Below are 19,234 nucleotides of genomic sequence, written 5' to 3'. Positions count from 1 at the left end.
AGAGCTGCATCAGTAAGGATGAAGGATGTTACACTCCTTTGTGCTCTCTTTGACAACTTGTAGCTACTAGTCACTCTGTAATTCTGTGAAACACCAAAGGCTGCAGCTGCAATACATCAGAACACAGTGATGAAATCATTGTGGTCTGATTGTGGTCTCATGTGTAAATCTGGAAACAGCTTTATCTCCCAACCAGAACTTTTGATAAATCTAATCAGAACAAGCCCATTAGATATTGTCATGATACTTTTGGCGGTGATGACCTCCTGATCAGGATCATGATTCAGGTTAATAGGCCCGGTGTTCTCCACACACTGCAGAGCCTTTGGATCTGGGCTCAGGAACCTGATCCTGCCCTGCAGAGAGAGGTCTGCTCTCTCTCATCCATACAGATGGTATTCTATACGCATACTGATGACTGCACATTTCTGTTTGGACCAGCAATAACAGGCTTTTTATTTACTCCTGTTGGCACAAGCTAAGGATTACTGTATGCATTTTAAGCAGCAATTTAATGCGCTAATTGCTTAGTTTGTTGAAAGTATCCCCAAAGTTAGTTAATATTTTGTTTAGTACTCCAATAATGTTCAGTTGATACTACAGCAAAAGACCTGATGTGTCAGAGTTGTGCAAAAAGGTGCGAAAACAAATGTGTAAAAAGAAAAAAAAATGCATTTCAGTGAAGTCCAAAAAACATAATAATGTGACAAAAGTTCCGAATAGCCTAATATAACACATACAAATAGAAAAGGAAGCCTCAAAATTAGAGTCCAGTCTCAAGATGAGGCCAACAAAGGAGAACACAGAACTGCAAACTTTGGTTATTAGACTTCTCTGGGTGCATACAGAACTGTGTAAGGCTCATAATTGGAAGAAAGGAGAAAAAAAGAATCTCGTGGGCAGTCAGACCTTCTGTAACGTTCCCCACCTGAGTCTAAACAAGGGTGAGAAAAGGAAAGAAAAACATACAAGTTGACAAGCCAAGGAAATCCTCCAGCACATCGCCTGCTTTTGAGAAACTCTCCTCCGTCGAACACCGGTGCTGTCTAAGGAGTTCATCAGTGCACCATAACTTTAACCACCTTTGCAATGAAAGAAAAACTCTGGTGCTTTCAAAACTGACAACTTCGTTTGGTGTTGGGCCATTGATTTGACTCCCTCCTCTCAGGGTGACATCTGTCTACTCAGAACCTGTTTGTGTATGTTGTGTCTGTATCTGAGTCACTTAACCTGAAAGGATCTGGCCTCTCAACAGAAATAATAAAGACCATCATTACTTTGATCTTATTTGGCCAGCAAGAAGGACGACATTTCTCTCAGTTGAATTTATCATTTATAATTCCTGAACTGTTATATTTAGATGATGTGCGGAATAAAACAACTTGTTTGCAGATGATTGTGGCACATTCATTTCTAATTCACCTAATTGAAGTCAGTATAACGCCGCTTTTAGTTCTTGCACACACCCAGAAATCAAATCAACTCTCTTCCAGATATATTTAAACTACTATAGCTGTTGAAGGAGAGTCTAAAATGTCCTGAACGTTTTGGTAGAATTTAGAACAGCTGCTGTACTTCGCACACACAGAATACATCAATTACATTCGCATCCTGACTAAACGTGTTACTTGCTGTGAGATTTAATTCATTAATAAAGTTAATGATTCATAAATGCCACGGCTCCTCTCTTATTTACTAACATGCAGACACTTGGGGGGATGTCTCTGCAGAAACCAATGTGCCTCTCAGGGTTGTAAACAGCTAAGAAGACAAGAATGGTGAGAAAACTGTATAGATAGAAAAAAAATCTGCTACACCTGGAGATCTTAGGGTATGCTCCCCTGAAAGAGAAGATATTTGCTTTATTACACCAGGAGGAGCGTGGTCAGAGCAAACAGGATCATGGAGGACCCCTCACCAACCCAGCAATGAAGTGTTTGAGTTGCTACTCTCTGGTCGATGCCTGAGGAACATCAAGGGAATGCAGAGGGACTCAGAAGGAGCTTATTTCCTCATCAGGACTGTGAACACTGACCTCAGGTCAAAATGCAAATCGGGGCACCTCATCTTTACTACAGACAGAAATGTAAATATGTAAATAAGATGTAGATATGCATATAAAACAAACTACACACACACACACACACACACACACTGCGCAACGTACACTGCACTTTAGCTTCAGATCTGCACTTCATTTTTGACATGATGCCTTTTCCTGTGAGTGTGATTTTTCTATTGTGCACTTTACATTTCACTGCACGTACTGTATGAGCACGAGACGAATAACAACTCTTAAATCCTGATCTTATCTCACATTTGGCAGATCAAGTGCAAATGACCAAAAACACACTGGAGTTTGCGTTAACTGCAGCGTCAGTCAAAAATTCTAAAATTCCTTGTGAATTTCTCCACTGTGAGATAAATAAAGGCATATCTTATCTTATCTTATCTTATCTTATCTTATCTTATCTTATCTTATCAAGTAGCTGTTTTGATCCTCAAAAAAGGAGGAGTTTGGACCTCTGAACTATGTCATAGACTCCTCAGGTTTAATATGAACACCACATGAATGCTGGGTAAATCCTCCCTTTTCTGTCTAAACAGCCACAGTAGTTGGTGTCACTGAAGTGTTGGAGACCTTCTTTTGAGATTCTGCTGTTGCTGACATAATTCACAACATAATTTCTGTACCTCTCAACATGCATGCTGTCCATCTCTAACATCCTAAAGGGGTTCTACTGGAACCAGATCTGTTGACTGGGGAGACAACTGAAGTGCTGAACACACTGTCATGCTCATGAAACGACTTTTGCTTTGTGAAATGGTGCATGATTGTGCCTAATTTAATAATTTACAATTGATTTCCATTTGAACCCGTTTTTCCAGCTGAGTTACATAGGCAGTATTTCAATTTATTAGAAGTTTGCTATCATGTAAAACTCAATCTGCTGACTTTTGAATCGAGATGGAGATTTTTGTCATCACTGAAATTTTCTTGGAATTTGGAAGGTGCTAAGCAACCAGGTATGGTATGAAAGAAATTGTCTTGTAAGTCAGATCTAAATGCTTGTATCCTCTGACCATGCTACCAGCACACCTGGAGATTATTGTCGATTGGTCAGATGCTAGTGTGAATTTCCCTCCTTTGTGCAACTACAAGGCCTCCGCTCAGCGTCCAGCAGGCGCCGACACAACCATGACTCAGCACCTGGTGTAGTCCCATCAACAGACTGCTACACGTCCAAGGACACCGAAGTACTAACACACATATTTTTCTGCTAATTTGATATTTAGAACTTAAAATGTACCTTCTCTACATTTCCAAATGCAATTCCAATTTCACCAAAGTATAATTATTCCTCTTGGCACCATGAATCTCTGAAACATCTCAGCAACTACCAGATGGATTGCAATTAAGTTTGCTTCAGTCTGCATCAAAACTCTACGCTGACCAACAAACCAACAGGGCTGAAAACTGTACTTCTAGTGTGACCAAAAATCCAAAGTTCACTTAGCAGCGAAAGAGGAGAAATATGACACAGATCACACTCTGGGTTCATTTTTCGTCACTGATTATAATAAAATAGGTAGTTCTTTTCTGTTATACGCTCCATTATTCAGCACAATTTCCACCTCCGTAATTGATCTGCCTATTGCATTATACTTTGCTTTTAACGATGGCTTGTTTACCACAACGGACAGCTCAATTATAGCACATCGTCGGTAATGTATTTAATAAAAACCTGAATAGGACTTACGCTAAGGAACAAAGCCACCCACTGCTGTTCAGCTTGTACACGGGACTTCAAATTTAACTACTGCAAAAGATGAAATTCTCCTTTAGCGCAGTGTTATTTATTGATTTGACGACATTCAGCGAACGCTTTTCTAAAGAATGTATGAGTGCACTTGCTTTAGCTTTAAAATGCATGAGCTAAAAAGAATCTCAAGATGACCAGCTGTTTTGGACATAGCACTGTGATGGGGGAGAACAGGCTGTGCATCTGGCTGGGAGGCGTTAATGCTCGAGAGGGAGAAAGCAAAAGACATTTTCGGCGGTCCGGGTGAACAAAGCAGCTCCAGGATATTACAGTCTTGACGTACAGCGCATGACAATGACAGCTACCACGACTGTACTGTGTGTAAAGAGCTGTCTACCTCAGAGAAACAGTCAAACTCTTCAGAGATGACAGGAAAGCAAACGTACCTCAGTATAAAAATATATATATTGTCTGTCCTGAAGACAAACTGTCACTGTGTTAATTCTGAGGATATCTTGTTGACACCTATTCTTAGGAAGGGCTTGTGAGCCTCAGTGACCCCTAGAAAACAATCCAATCCCTCACACAGCAGACAAGTCACAGATGCAGTTTCCTGAGTGATGCCCACAACATAAGGCCGGCGGAGATTGATCCAGCTACATCGTGAACAAGGAATTAGCCTGCTGTGCCCAGGTAGAAGGGCCAAATGCCACCGCGCGGTGACTGAGGAGAGAGGAGGCGAGAGGCTTTGAGGGCAAAAATATTTGTTTTGTGCAGATGATTTACCTCTGAACTGCTTGTGAGCTGGAGTACAGCGGGAACAACAGGGAGGTTACTGCCAAGGTGAAAGTCTAAGTCTTTAGTCTTGTCATTTCCTGCTGGAAGAGATAAACCAGAAAGAAAAAAAATAAATCTCTGTTTATTATGATTTAAACCTTGTTTTACACTCGTAATAGTTTTAGCCATTTGGGCAGTGAGTGCAGAGATCTGTCTGAGGATGCCGAGGCAGAGCCTTAGGGGTATTACCCAACAGTGAAACCAATTACAGGGCTACACACATACTTATAGAACTGGAATTACCTCCAGTGACTGCTACTTTTGTTTTCATTTAACTGTAAGAAAGCATTTTTTATCCACGTTTGGGGCTGCAGCAGAGCAGCCAGAGAGGCTCCGTCAAGCCTTGGCATGAGGTGCACATTTAAATGACATGTAATACACGCATTGTCTAATACTGAAACAAAACAATAACTTCAGTCCAAACATACTGACAGGCGTTGTGTACCACAGAGCATTGCAGCAAACTCCGAGGCTGCTACTTGCTGTTGCCATGTTATCACTGGCAACCATACTGTATGTTGACTTCAGAGGGGGGTTTGGCTTCGGTTGTGACCTTGGCGATTCCGCTCCACTTTTCAGCTGTTAAAAACGAGTGCAAAACCCTGAAGGCAGCACACTGCACTGGAAATTATGGCTTCTCAAAATTGCCCTTATGAATGGCCATAAACATAACCTCTGTCTGAACAAATAAGCCACGCTCGGGGCTAGAGCGGAGCAGCCATTAAACAGGAGTCCCCGTAGCTCAGATTATTATTTTTTGTGTGGTCAGTCTGCCAAGAATAAAATTCAGAAGTCCATATAGCGGAGAGGCTGTAATGGCCGTGAACTGCACGACTCCCCTCGGTCTTTATCGGAGGCTTCGGTGAATGGAGTATGAATCAGGAGACTAACATGCAAGTCAGGAGGAGTGGTGCGGACAGGGATATCACAAGGCCCAGCTCAGACAGCAGCAATAATGCAGCCCTCCAAATCCTATTATCATTGTAATGGAACGGATGGCGTGGGAGGAGAGACGATGGGTGTGTGGGAGGGGGGGAGAGAGAGCTGAGGTGGAAGGGCGCTCCCTCTCTTTGTCTCAAGAAAAATGAGCGTGCACACGTACAGTATATCCCTCTATCTTCTTTGCCGGTGAAACGGAAAGCTCTGCGGTGACACCCGCGTGTCAAATAAATGCCTCCTTAAAGAAGAAAAATGCCAGGAGACGAGAAGAATTCTGATGTAACTCTAAACTTTAACTGAAAACATCTTTCAGGCAGGAGCGAGTCAGCAAAAAGCCTGAAAGCCGACGAGAAATGGGTAACATAAAGGAGACTGTGAGGTGCAACGGGAACATGCTGAAGACACCGAGAACAAAATGTGACACAAACGCACAAGAATAGACGGATGATCCACAACACAATGGGCACATCTCACATGCAACTTCATTAGAATAATGTACAGAATAGGATGCTGAAGCTGATAAAGGCATTCGTAAATACTCCTGTCCTCACAGTCAGCTGACATAATGGGAAAAAAAGCGTTATACATTAAAGCTTCTGTGAGGGGTAAATGGGGTAATTGCGTCCAAAACAGCTGTGTGGGTGTAGGATGAAGGTTTCACTTCATTCATTTCACATGACCATGTGTTCATGTTTGCAGATTTCTCCTTGGGAGAAGGGGTTGTTCTCCACCTACTCAATCAGCAAGATCATTTATAGTTGATACAGAGGCGGTGTTAGTGGTTGCCAGCGAGGATCGCTAATAAATCACTGAATACATTGCATTCATGCAAAGACAACAAACAGGCTCATGCTTACATTTTATCGTCCATTATGCCGTCTTTCTGTATACGTCTTGTTGCTGCTAAATTTAAGTGACTTTGAGCACAGATTTGTTTAACAGGAATAGAATCTGATGAGTAGTTCTGCTCAGCAACTCATACCAGGTGAGCACGTCGTTAGTTGTTTATCATATATGCTGTTTAATAAATCTAAGAGGCCATATCTCCACCTCTTTCGTTCACTCCTGCACAAACTCTGCTTGTAAATGGTGTCACCACTCCAAACCAGCATGGGATTTTTTTTTCTACATCCTGCTCCCGCTGGAGTTCTGACCATTACTGCCCCTCCTGCAGGGAAAATGCTTGATTTTATTGTGTAAGACTAGTGCCTGTAATAGCATAGCAAAATTACAATTACACAAGAAGTACATTAATATAATTTTTCTGTATTTTTTTTTATTTTAGTGCAGTGAGTACACATTCTATACTTTTTTTCTACATTATGTTGTTTAATATATGCAGGAAGAAAGTGCTTTATGTTTGAAGGAGACCTTACACTGACTAGTGGAAACAGAACTCAACCCAGGAGTGGAACATTTGCACCGTTATAGACTAACTCTTTGCATATACTAAAGTGTACGTTAAGCAAGAGAGCTAATAATTCCAATAGTTAGAGTTGTTGTACTAACATTTGATAATCTGCTGCAGTTATCAGATGTCTGCTGTCAATGACTTCCTAGGCCGCACACACAGAAATGACTGCTACTTACAGCTACTCTGAAGGAACCGCCACACTGTCTGCAGGTGTGTTAATGATGCATGCAATGAAAGTAGCTAGTTTATTATCGCATTGGAGTACTGTAACACTGAGAGGAGGGAATCTGGGGATTACTGTGGAGCTGTGGGAGTGGAGGCGGCTACACTACGTCACACTGCAGCTAAACAAGACCGGATCACCAGGTACTGACAATACTGAACCATATCAACCCAACTGGATTAAAGGCATCTTGGGTTCAAATCAACAGTTAAAAACAAAATCAGCTAAGATAAAACCACCAGCAGCACAAGATTTGTGTTGAGTCCCTCGACACCTAACACCTGACACATGTCTGTTTTTGAAGAAAGACCCATCATTTGGCTTTTTAACGTCATATTTCCTGATCAGCAATAACCACAAACAGCAAAAGAATCATGGGAATGTTATCAGATGTACATCTGATAATAGCAATATTGACATCGATCACTGAAAACCATCTGGTGGTGAAATGCCACATAGACATCAAACATCCAAAAGTTATTTGGATCCCCTTCATGTGTGCACTATGAATGTCATGACGTACAAAATATTCTGTCAATCCATCTGGTAAATGTTGCCATATTTCATGGGATAAGTGAAAGAAATGCTCAGACTCACACTTTAGGGACCATAAATGTCTGCAAAATATCACCGTCATCTGTCCTTGAGTTTCTGACCTATTTCCGTCTGGACAACTGCCAGAGCAACGCTGCCATCCATACAGCCGCGCTGGATCGCTCATAAAAATTAATGATCAAACTCATGTCAGCATAGGTTGCTACATTTTAACTTTGGGTTTCTTGTACGGGTCATACGCCACACAGCGGTGTTGTTCATTAGTAAACACAGGTGCCTTTACACAGTTTGTATAAAAGGTTTAAAAACCACCAGAGGTTCACCGGCTGAGTGGCACTTCAGCTGATAGACGTACTGATGGTCATGTGTTATTTTAGTGGACGATTTACCTGAAACTGTTTGACATTTTCAAGTAAAACAAGGTGAGTACCTATAGGCATAAAGCTTCCTGTTTGTTCTTTGTTCCCTGCATTGTGCTTGTTATATAATAATTTGGAGCTGAGCAGAGCAGCAGGGAGCAAGAAGGCAACTACTTTGCAACAGCCAAAGGCCACTAAAATGGCCCTGTAAATAATATAAAATGAAACTTTTCTTGCTTTCGCTGCACTTGTTCAATTAATTTTTTTCCTCCGTGCGGCTTTTAAACAACAATTCTTCCTTCCTGCCTACCTTTGAGGGAATATTCAATTCTGATGTGCTGCTTGGTGGAGCTTCTCTAAAACAGTTTTTAGAACAAAAAAAAAAAGAAAGGCATTTGTCTCAGTAAGGCACAAAGAAGAAGAAAGCAAAAAAACAAAACCAAATAGCAACTCCCAGAGGCAACATCCTGTTTTCTCTACAGTTGATTTTGCTCGCAAACATGCTGCTGAAGAACAAATTGTTTCCAGGACAAGTGCAGCTGCTTTGTGCTGCAACATTTTGAAAGCGATGACGACAGTGGCGGCACCTCATTTCCTTGCGATAATGGTGATGCTGACACAGTGTTTACTCCTGAATTGGTGAAATGTGTTATGAAACGTGGATCGTAAAGCTTTGTTTGTTGGATTTAAAACTGTAAAAGCGGAAGACGCCTTCATTGTGTTGCAAATGCAACATTTCACAGGTGAAACGCGCGACACGCTGCGTCTCGGAAACCTTCACAGCTGATCATCACTTCAGCAGTGTGGTTCCCTGTGAAAAGATGTACGCTCGGGTGTTAAGCCGGATGGGGATGGAAAATGGCAAGAGTAGAAGGTAAGGGGGGAGTGGTGGGCGCCCTCAGGTGAATGCATGAATAACAAACAAGAGTGAAAGCCTACGGTAGTGAAGTGGGGAGAGAAAGACTGATTGGTTCCATTTGACAAAGGGCACAAACTGGAAAAGGATTGAATTGAAAAGGTTAGAAGGCTCAGAATGGAGATTTAATATTAGTAGTAGACTACTTTTGGAAAGTTAATTTGTTGTAGGGCACAAAGAGAAGGGTGCACTGTGTCAGAAGATCGTCAAAACCTGTATTCTCTACGTGCTTAGCAGAAGATTTTCCATATATGTACAGTATTGCATGAGTAGAAACCTGGACCAGGGTTCTATGCTGACATTTGTTTTAAAAGACACAATTTGTTTTAAGGAGAAAAAAATAAATAAAATCATGTTTGTATTTTAAAAGGTAAATATTTGATATCCAGCATACACTTAGAAAATGACTTAATCATAAGATTAATAAAGAATATCAAAACTTGTGATGCACTCAGGACCCTTGAATACATTTAATTAGTCTGAATCCTTTCAAGGCTTTAAGTGGATTTTGCTATTCAATTCCAAACGTTCTTAAATTATAAACAACTAAAACTCAAGAGACTCACCTGAAAGCAGTGGGTTAAGAAAACAGAAGCTCCTTTGATTGGCAGACTAATTATTATTTAATATTCGTAGAAACAACATGAATGTTAGATAAGAGAGAATTTGATTAGGACTCAAATATAGATTTATATTTTGCCTAAGATATTTGGTACATGTAGTAAAAATGATTCTTTTCATAGCTGCAGAAGATGTTAAATGCTGATCATGCATTCACATGTGGACTTTTGACCTTATTTTCCAAACGCTACTTGCTAATATATTAATGTGATTTGAGATATTCACTGTAAGGCTTTGCAGAAATCGATGCACCACATTGAGCTGATGGCTTCAAAAGAAAAGACATCTCAGTTTGTTAGAGTACAGAAACATTCAATCCACTCTCAACTGAAAACAATATTCAGAATTCAAAAGCTTATATAGTATTAGTATCAATATCAGGCCATTTCCCTCACCATCAACTGCCCAGGCACACAGATACAACATCATACTCTTGATAACAGCGTTTGAAAATGGCCGCTGCCTGCTTACGGTGGATTACTTTAATCAACAATCAATTCTTTTAATAAACAGAGAGTCTGAGTCATGAGATATGTGGAACCATTTTTAAAAAGTGGGACGAGACAGGTGTAATAGCTCAGGAAGTCTGCAGATTCTTCATGAGTGCACTAAAAATCGACTATTTGTGGGAACAGCTGAAAGCCAGATTCACTGGAGAAAGAGGAAATGCACAGCGGGGATCCTCTGATGTCGAGTCTACCAAACTGGTGAGAACGTTCTTTTTTTTTCCTGTTCTGGGTTATTTTTATTTATTGAACAGACAGTTTTTTTTGTTTTTTTTGTCTTTTTGCAGCTTAACTGGGAAACATACTTTGCTCCTCCGGTTGGATTCTTCCCAGGATTTTTGTATTTGTTTTTTGCAGAGTTTTTGGCCTACTTGCTCAAAATGACTTTTCTGTAGGTACTTGCACGAGGAGGAACGGACTGGAACACCAAGAACTCTGTGTTAAGTGTTGAGGCTTGAGTAGTAATATACTGTAAAGTGACTTTACAAATGTTGTGTTTAGTTTCAGTTGTCCTCACAAGGGCTAATTTAATAGAATTTAACTGAAGCACTCTAAAGCACTAATCATTTTCTACCATGTGTTAGGCAATAATCAGTATTTTTACATAGCTGATTGTTACACTCTGTTCTTTCATACAACTTCAAATGAATGAATATGAAAATTCAATCAAAATGGCCAAAGGACATTTAACCAAATATTAGCATTGCTGTTTGTAGATTTTGGACCCAGCAGATTTTGTCATATTTCCAGAAGCTGTATAATAAATTTCTAAAAGAACCAAAATGCTTGATTGTGTTGTTGTGACAAAGAGTCACGTGTTTCATTGACTCCATCAGAGAAAATTAAGAGTTTTACGAATCACTGGAAACTCCAGACATCAGCTTTTACCAATATTTATCAGTTCTTAATTGGTCATTTCTACTGTTATTATTCTAAATACATACAGCATTTAATCCTCTAACGCTAGATTCATATTCAAGGCAACAGTGACAAATCCAACTATGTACTAAACAAACTCTTCAGAATAGATCACAAGTGACTAGGACACACCAGAGAGAAAAAAAAGGATCATCATAAATGTACTTTTACTGCACCCGGGCCAGAATATTGCTTGGGTATCTTATGACTTTACTGGTTCTTATGATAGCAAGGTATATAGATATAGGATCTTACAAGTGCAATGCTTGTTTTATTTGCGTGCTGCGTCGCACATAAAATGTAGCTTCAATCTGACCTTTTCTAGATTTCTAATAAGATTTCTTCTTATTGCTTTGATGTGTAATATAGGCATGCTATGGTTGAAGCAAACTGTCTGTGGAGAAGAAGAAATGGGAAGTATCTCCCTAATAAATGTAGGAGTCTCTATGTGCCAGTGTGTGTGTGCACTCTTTGCTTTTCTTAAGAAATGTTCATCTGATCTACTTCAAACTTGGCAAGTGTATTGTTGAGGACCTACGGAAGTGCAGCATCAAGTGTGCAGTCATTTGTGAAACATAAAAAGGGAAACATTAAATGGCAGTTTACAATTGCGTTAGGGCTGGGGTAATTTAATTAACAAAACAGCCAAAGTGGTGGTGCATAGCCGGAGAATGATCTCCACAGTGATGGGTCAGCGCTGGAAAATGATGTGACTGCACCAATTAGCATTTTGCTATTTAAAAAAACAAACAAAATAACAACAATTCTCTGGCTTGTTTACATTTCTTTAAACCAACCACAATTGTCTTGCATGGTGCTAAGCCCAGGATGCAGCAACAGTGCCCCTACAAGATTGTGAATGGACATTGTTCAGATGTTTGTTGAGATCATCAAAATGGCTATTTCACATATGGAACCAAGTAGGCTGGCCTACCTGCACAGTCAAAATCATCAACAAAATTTGTCATTTTGTCAGGAGATTTTGAAAATGATAACACACAGGTGGCAAAAGTAGAAGAGAATATGGTGTGAAATGCACAGTAGTAATTGAGTGAGTGGACTCACCAGACTTCTACTTCTACTTCTGGTGAGTCAGACTACATCAACTGAAAGCACAAAAATAGCAGAGGAGGATGGCTCAAGTAAGTGACAAATAGCAAACAAAGCAGAAGAAAAAACAAACACCAGCAGACTCTCCATACACATAAACTGAGAGGTTGGTATCAGGAAACCATCTTAAGAATCCTAATATAAAGAGAGCCCTTCTCTTCCACAGGGTGCTTTGCTGTCAGCCTCAGATGAAAAAATAAGCTCCTGTGACAGAGACGAGCAACTGACAAGTCAACCAGTCGACCACAGACATTGTGGGGATAGGATACGACAGTTTGTTTCGAGTCACGAGTCTTTTTAAAATGAAGAAGCACTGAAAAAGTCAACAATTCAGCAGCATGTCACTCAGACGCTTCTTTGTAAACTCCTCACGCTTTACAGATAAAACTCCCATCCTGTTTCCATGAATAGGGTGTTTATGGTCTGTAACGATGTTTAAGTGAGTGCTGCTAATCAAAGCAGCAACCAAATGATGCCCAGCAGAATTATCACACAGAGCATCACACTGTCTCTGCTGGTGTCTTCCCATCGTGCATCCTGTTGCCATCACTTCTCCAGGTGAACAACACACACTACATGTGTAACAGAAAGTGACATCTATCTAACTAGGCCACCCTCTTTCATTCCTTCATGGTCTAGTTGTGATGCTCGTGTGTCCGTTGCGGGTGCTTTCAGATTGTGGTCAACATGGCTGCTCAGCTTTCCAGCCTTCACAAGACTTGACTACCCATGACCCTGTCCCCGATTCACTGGTTGCCCTATCTTGGAACCACTTTTAGGCGACACAACACAACACAAGACCTGCTATCTTGGAGATGCTTTGATCAATTCATCACAATGTGGTCCTTGTCAAAGTTGTTCAGATCCTTTATGCTGCCCATTTTTCTTCCTTTCAGCACATCAACTTTAAGAACCGACCTCGTGAATGTGTTCCTCCTCTTGACTCGTACCACTGTCAATGTTAGTCACATCCCTTGCCAGTGACTTTAATGTAGTTGGTGATCAGTATATGTTGTGTCTTAGCTGAGAACAAATATACCAATCCCAAACATGTTTTGTTTCTCATCCCAGAACCACTGAGCGTGATGCCAACAGATATTTGCTAAGAGTCTGTCTTGACTGTGTTCATGTATCACTGCCAAACTTATACGGTGCTTCGAGGGAAATATTTAAAGTGACATATGTAATATTCACACATTTAAATACTTTTTTAAATATGCACACTGTAGAGCTACACATTACATATTTACAAGGCTTTCAAAGCACTGTTTTCCATCAGCTGAAAAGCAATTAGACTGGTTGAATTGACAAACAGTTTGTTTAAGGTATGTAATTAGCCGCATATTTTATATTGCTGATACGTTACACGCACAAAGAAGCATCCTGATGAAGCTGCATTTGCTTGTACATCCCGCAAAACTAATGAGGAGAGCAGCATCCAGGAGCTCCTCCTTATGTCATCCAAGCAAAGCATCCCTCCCATCTGCGCAAATATCTTGTCAAAGCAGTTCAGAGCAGCTAAAACACTGCAGAAAGGAATATCCATCAGCTTGGAACAGCGGGCCAAAGGGTCATAACCAAGGACAAATCCAACAGTGCGTGAAATTGCAGAACTGAAAATAAAAATGTCTGTTGTGGAAATGACAAGTTTAAAGTATATCTGGTTCATTTTATTGAGCAGTAAATGAAGCACTGGTGCATTAACTTTGACACTTGAGGTGGCAAAGCGTTAGACTGTTGATACAGGTGTTGTATTACACACATTAGCATGATCTTTACATAAGTAAGTGAAACATTTAGATACGAAACATTAAGGATGTAATAAACAGTATGCATTTGCTTCTGCTTAAAGAGGCTTGACTGACACGCATGCCTCAGGTAATCAAACCAGACACATTATTTATATTATGAATAAACCAAAAAAAATACATTTTAATAGTGCTCATCATTTCCTTTAGGCACTTCTCCATCTCTATAAATCTCCATCCTATACCAAAGGAGTCCGACTCAAAGCTAATTAAAGGATTTCAGTCTTCTTACTCCTGCCTCAAAATCTACAATCTTAAGCTTGTCCATTTTGAGAGGTTGTCTATTGATCACTGCTCCCTTTGTCGAGTGTGGAGCTGTCCTGCCGATGCAATCAGGTCTGATATAATGGGCCCATGCATTTAATTGGGCTCGGCCTCAGCGTTCTCCTCTATTGATTGAAATCTCCAGACTAAACCCCTAATCAAGCTCCGGCATCGGTCACCTCCTCGCAATGCCATGTGAGACGATTTTAATAAGAACCCTGTCATATTAAAGTGGAGCTTTATGGTCTTTAAACGCCACCTTTTCTTCGGTGCACCGCTAAACTGGGAGCGGTATCAAACCAGGGGCCACCCATAGATAAATTAAAGAGAACTGGACTTCGGACTCTTCCGTGGCAACTTCTCACTTTCCCGTCGGTAGCTCGTTAGTTGGCAGCCACTGCAGGAGAGGCGCAGTGGATCTGCTGAGTATCTAGCCGCCAAAATAAAAGCAAAATCTCCTTTATCTTTACAAAACCTAACATTGGTGACAATAAACCCACATCGAAGTCAGATTCGCTGATTGGTGGTATTTTATGACTTTTTTTATGGAGGTGGGAGGGTGTGATTCTTGTGGTTTTATTTTGCTAATATAATGGTCTGCCACCTTGGGGATTCATCTAATTAACCTGTAAAGCAAAATTCAGATTGGAACTGGCAGGTGGAGTTGCGTGTGCTTGAAAAGTAATCTGCAGTCCCTGTGAAGTGCATGAGTGATTAGGTTACTGTCAGTAAATGTGACTGTAAGTGGAGATTTGGGTTTTAGCAGTTACCCAAATGTTGTGTTCGCTGCCCCCAGAAAAGGAAATAAAGGTCTGGTTCATGCAACGTTAGAACAATGTCTCTCTACGGTCGATCCGAAGAGCAAAGACGAGTTAACAGCAAAGACAGAGAAAATGACATGCTGATAAAATTGCACGAAAGAATTGGGTCTCCACCGTTATCAGTGCTGTTAAGAACAGATGCTAATTAATCAGAGTTAACTTGAATGCACCAGTTTATTGTGCATAAACCGTGGATTGATTCCGCTCTGGGGGGAAATGTGACAACAGTTGTTCCTCCTGCAGGTTTTCATTCGTTGTGTGCAACAAGAGGAGGGGGTGTTAACAGACAGGTCTGTTGTTGTGTTGGTGAGATTGTGAGGACTGTGATTTTATATGTGGGTTTTTTGGTTATGTCTGTTTTGGTGCTGTTGTGGGCGTGTGTGTTTTTCCTTCTCTTGCAGTCTGGGCGGAGCCAATCCAAGGAGAACGCTGTGGCGCTGGCAGCTGTAGTTCATCAGCTCATCAGCCGCTCGTCCTTCAAATAGGAGCGGCTCACAGGACTCCAGCGCCAGAGGATTGTGATTTACCCACTGTGGTAAAGCGTTTTCTCCAGGCTCCTGCTTCAGCGTTTTTCCCCGGCACGCCTGCCGAGTTTCTTCCACGAGCACCTTCAGCCACGAGCACCATCACGGGTAGATTCACAGAGCACACACCACCACGGGTAAACGGACATCTTCACGAGCCCCTGAGCACCGAATTCCCCTCACGACGTCCTCCCTGCGCCTCGGCACCGACGGCCACCTACCCGGATTCCCCCCACCACGACTGGAACCCCTCCACAGGACCCCGCACCTGGTTCCCCTCCTCTAAAAACCCTCACTGTGTGAATAAACCACATTCCTGTAACTGTTTTCCTTTGCCTCCCTCCTTCGTTTGGGTCCACCATCTGAGCTCTTGAGCGTTGGTCGTCACAGAGATCGAGATAAAGGATGCAACTACTACAATGTATTCAGATTGTACCAATGTAAAAGAAATAGAAAATCAGTGTGTGGCAGCCAATGTAGGCATTGTGACAGGTCAGCACAAAAATAGCTATGTATGAGAAACACTGATCCGACACCAGTGGTCTCTAGTATTGGACACCTTTGCAAAAATGAAGGCAGTTGCTGGACTGATAGTCGCCAGTTGAAAAATGTCAACACATCGCCCAAATAGTTAGTGGTTAAGGCTTGAAGTGCAGAACATAACATCAATAAACATGTCTAACTTCATCATTGCAGAGAAGTAAACACTAAATGCACACCAACATCACATTGGAGCCGTTAGCCCAGTGCAACGAATGCAAGTAATGATGTTTACGAACTGAAGTAAGGCCCCATTGAGCATCATCACCGCTAATCGGTCGACATATTGCATTTGATGTAAAGCAGCTTCAGGACAGAAAATCCATCTAAGCGCTTCTGACTCTCAGTTTTGATGACTGCAGCAGTTTCGATCTATGATGGTCTATCAGATATAATAACAAATATACGAGCATCGATCCCATCCACTCTTCTGAGATCTGTCTGGACAGTTGATACAATACAGAACAATTTCATCTGTTGTCATCACCGTCACATCCAAGGAGACCTGGGAACAGAATTACCTGCAGTCCACAAGCTAATAATGTTCACTTCCACCAACCAACCAACCCAAAAAAAAAAGAAAGGTAGTTTATTGAGCATCGAAAAACAATTACAGCACCGCTTGCCACTAGGTAGCCATATGCTCAGAATATGCTTTGTATTCACAGAAAGTCTATCTATTTTTCATTAAGTACAGGCTTTCGCTACTTTATATAGTCATTACTCCGTGCGAGCTCTTTTTGCTTGGAGTACGCTAATGGAACATTTTAATGGTCTTAGTAAATCACAATGAAATTCCTCTAAATGTTTGTTTGCGACTGTATTTGCCGTGAATACAGAGCGGAGCCAGAACAGAACGGGGGGAAGAACATAAACAACGAGCGATATGAAAAAAAAACTATGACACAGTCTGCGTGATTTAGACAACAGAATAAACAAGCGGTAATATTATTTTATACCACTCTGGACGCTCACAGCAGACAGAGGAGGCTGCGTTACGCCTTCACATCAATAATTCATCGGCACGTCGGAGGAGACAATTGGAGGAGACGTTTGTGAAGAGGGATTTAAAGAACACCGTATTTGTAGGATTTATTTTTCAGAGATGGCGTGACTTGATGTGCAGCGAGAAAACCAGTGGCTGGAGATCATGCGCTGATGCAAGGAGAAAACCAACGGCTTCTGGTCTGCTTCTAGAACATTTATCTTTAATCTGCTGCCCCATATGTCACCAAGACCCCATTTTAAAATTGAGTTACAAAATCAATACTTAAATAAATCAAGAGATATTGCTCGGTGCACCGGGTGATTATTTCTTGAGAGCTAGTCTCAGGTCAGCATTTTATGGCCTGTCTTGGAGAGCAATGGACTACAAAGAATCATATGTGATCATATAGCTGCAGCTCAAAAAGTACATTAAGGTCAGCATGCTTTCCTCATTTACTGTCTTCACACAAATTGATTTGCTTTCATATTTAGTAGAATTTGTGGAATCAGTTTGTGGTCTGCTTGGCCCCCCCAAAAAACCCCGCAAACAGCTTACAGAAATCAAAAAGTCTCAGCGTCCAATCAGTTCTACAGCAACAGACAGTAATGATGAAACTGTGTGGAGCGCAGAAAATGCAGCAGATTCAACTTTTATCAAAGTGTGAGAGACATTACTTTGAAGTCATCCTTGAACTTGAACTAAGGAGCGTACTTCTCAGCGCACACCACTTCTGTGATGTTCACTGGCAAATGCTGCTGTCAGATCAAATAGAAGAAGCACAAAGGGCAAAAGAAGCTATTGGTCAAGGAGGGGTTTTCTGTTTTCAGGGATTTAAATTATCTCCCTGAGCCCTTTCCTGACATCTCTTTAACTGTGGCAGTAACAGCAGTAAGGACACTTTGTTGTGGTGTGACAAAGACTGACTTACTGCAGCCTTATTTCAGCTTCCTGGCTGGTTTACCAAAGCCCAAGCTTGAAAACACAAGTGATTAGACTTAATAAAATGAGCCCAGCGAAATAATACCTTCTTTAAAAAGACATTTTTCAAACACATTCACATGTTTTTGTTTTTCTTTTCTTTTCTTTTGCCGCTCTGTAGGCAGAACAGGGCGGTTCTGGGGCTCAGGGCGTTATTGTGTCTGTAGTTGATGGACACACACACACACACCCACACACACACACACCTACACACACACACAGAGTATAATTAGATTTATCACAATAGGATGTTGTTAATGATTGATCATTTTTAATGACTTCTTAACAATGACAAACAGAAAATGCAACCACCTGACTTTGAATGAAGCACTTTAGCCTGTTTGTCAAGGTACACATGTAATAATTGTAACGTCAACATCTATAGGATCTGTCTCACTACACATCACATCAGTAAGTTGTCACAGTTTCCAGGTTTAACGGTAAAATCATGTGGAGTAGTGTAGCTGTTCTCTGGATGGAGCTCAGCTCTATCAAATCTGTCCATACATTTTTATTGCTATAAATCCAAGCTTTGTGTCAACATATTTTTTCTGCATTGGTACTGCAAGATCCTGCAGGGGTCCAGCAAACCTGTGCCCCCCACCCGCAGCAGCAGCATAACTCAACACAAACTGATCCCTGCAATTATCCTCAGCCTGTCCTGACCCATACATGAATACACAATCAGGCAAAGCAATACTGGGAACATCAGGGCAGCCTTTTCATTCAAGAGGTTTTCTTTGTCTCCATTTTCTACATTGTAGAGCGATACTGAAGAAAGTCTAAAATGAGCAAAATATGCGTCACATTTTAGATTCTTCGGTGTAGCCATCTTTAGCCCTGATAATAGAATTGCAGCTTTTTGACATTCTCTCAACCAGCTTCATGAAGTCGTCATGTGGAGCAGTTTGAAGGAGTTCACATATGCTGAGTACTTGCTTCCTGCTTTTTCTTCAGATCTCATTTCGGTCAGTGATTGTGGAGGACAGTTCACCTGATGGGGTTAGGGTTAGGGCGAAACAGTCCTCGCAGAAACTGGATGTCTGTCTTGGCCTATTGTCCTGCTGAAAAACTAGTGATGGTGCCACTAAGTTGAAACCAGATGGGCTGGTTGGACACTGCAGGATGTTGGTGCAGCCATGTTGGTAA

This window comes from Stegastes partitus, unplaced genomic scaffold, assembly GCF_000690725.1.
Source record: "Stegastes partitus isolate 25-593 unplaced genomic scaffold, Stegastes_partitus-1.0.2 Scaffold960, whole genome shotgun sequence".
Classification (NCBI taxonomy): Eukaryota; Metazoa; Chordata; class Actinopteri; family Pomacentridae; genus Stegastes; species Stegastes partitus.
This window is presented reverse-complemented; position numbering follows the sequence as displayed.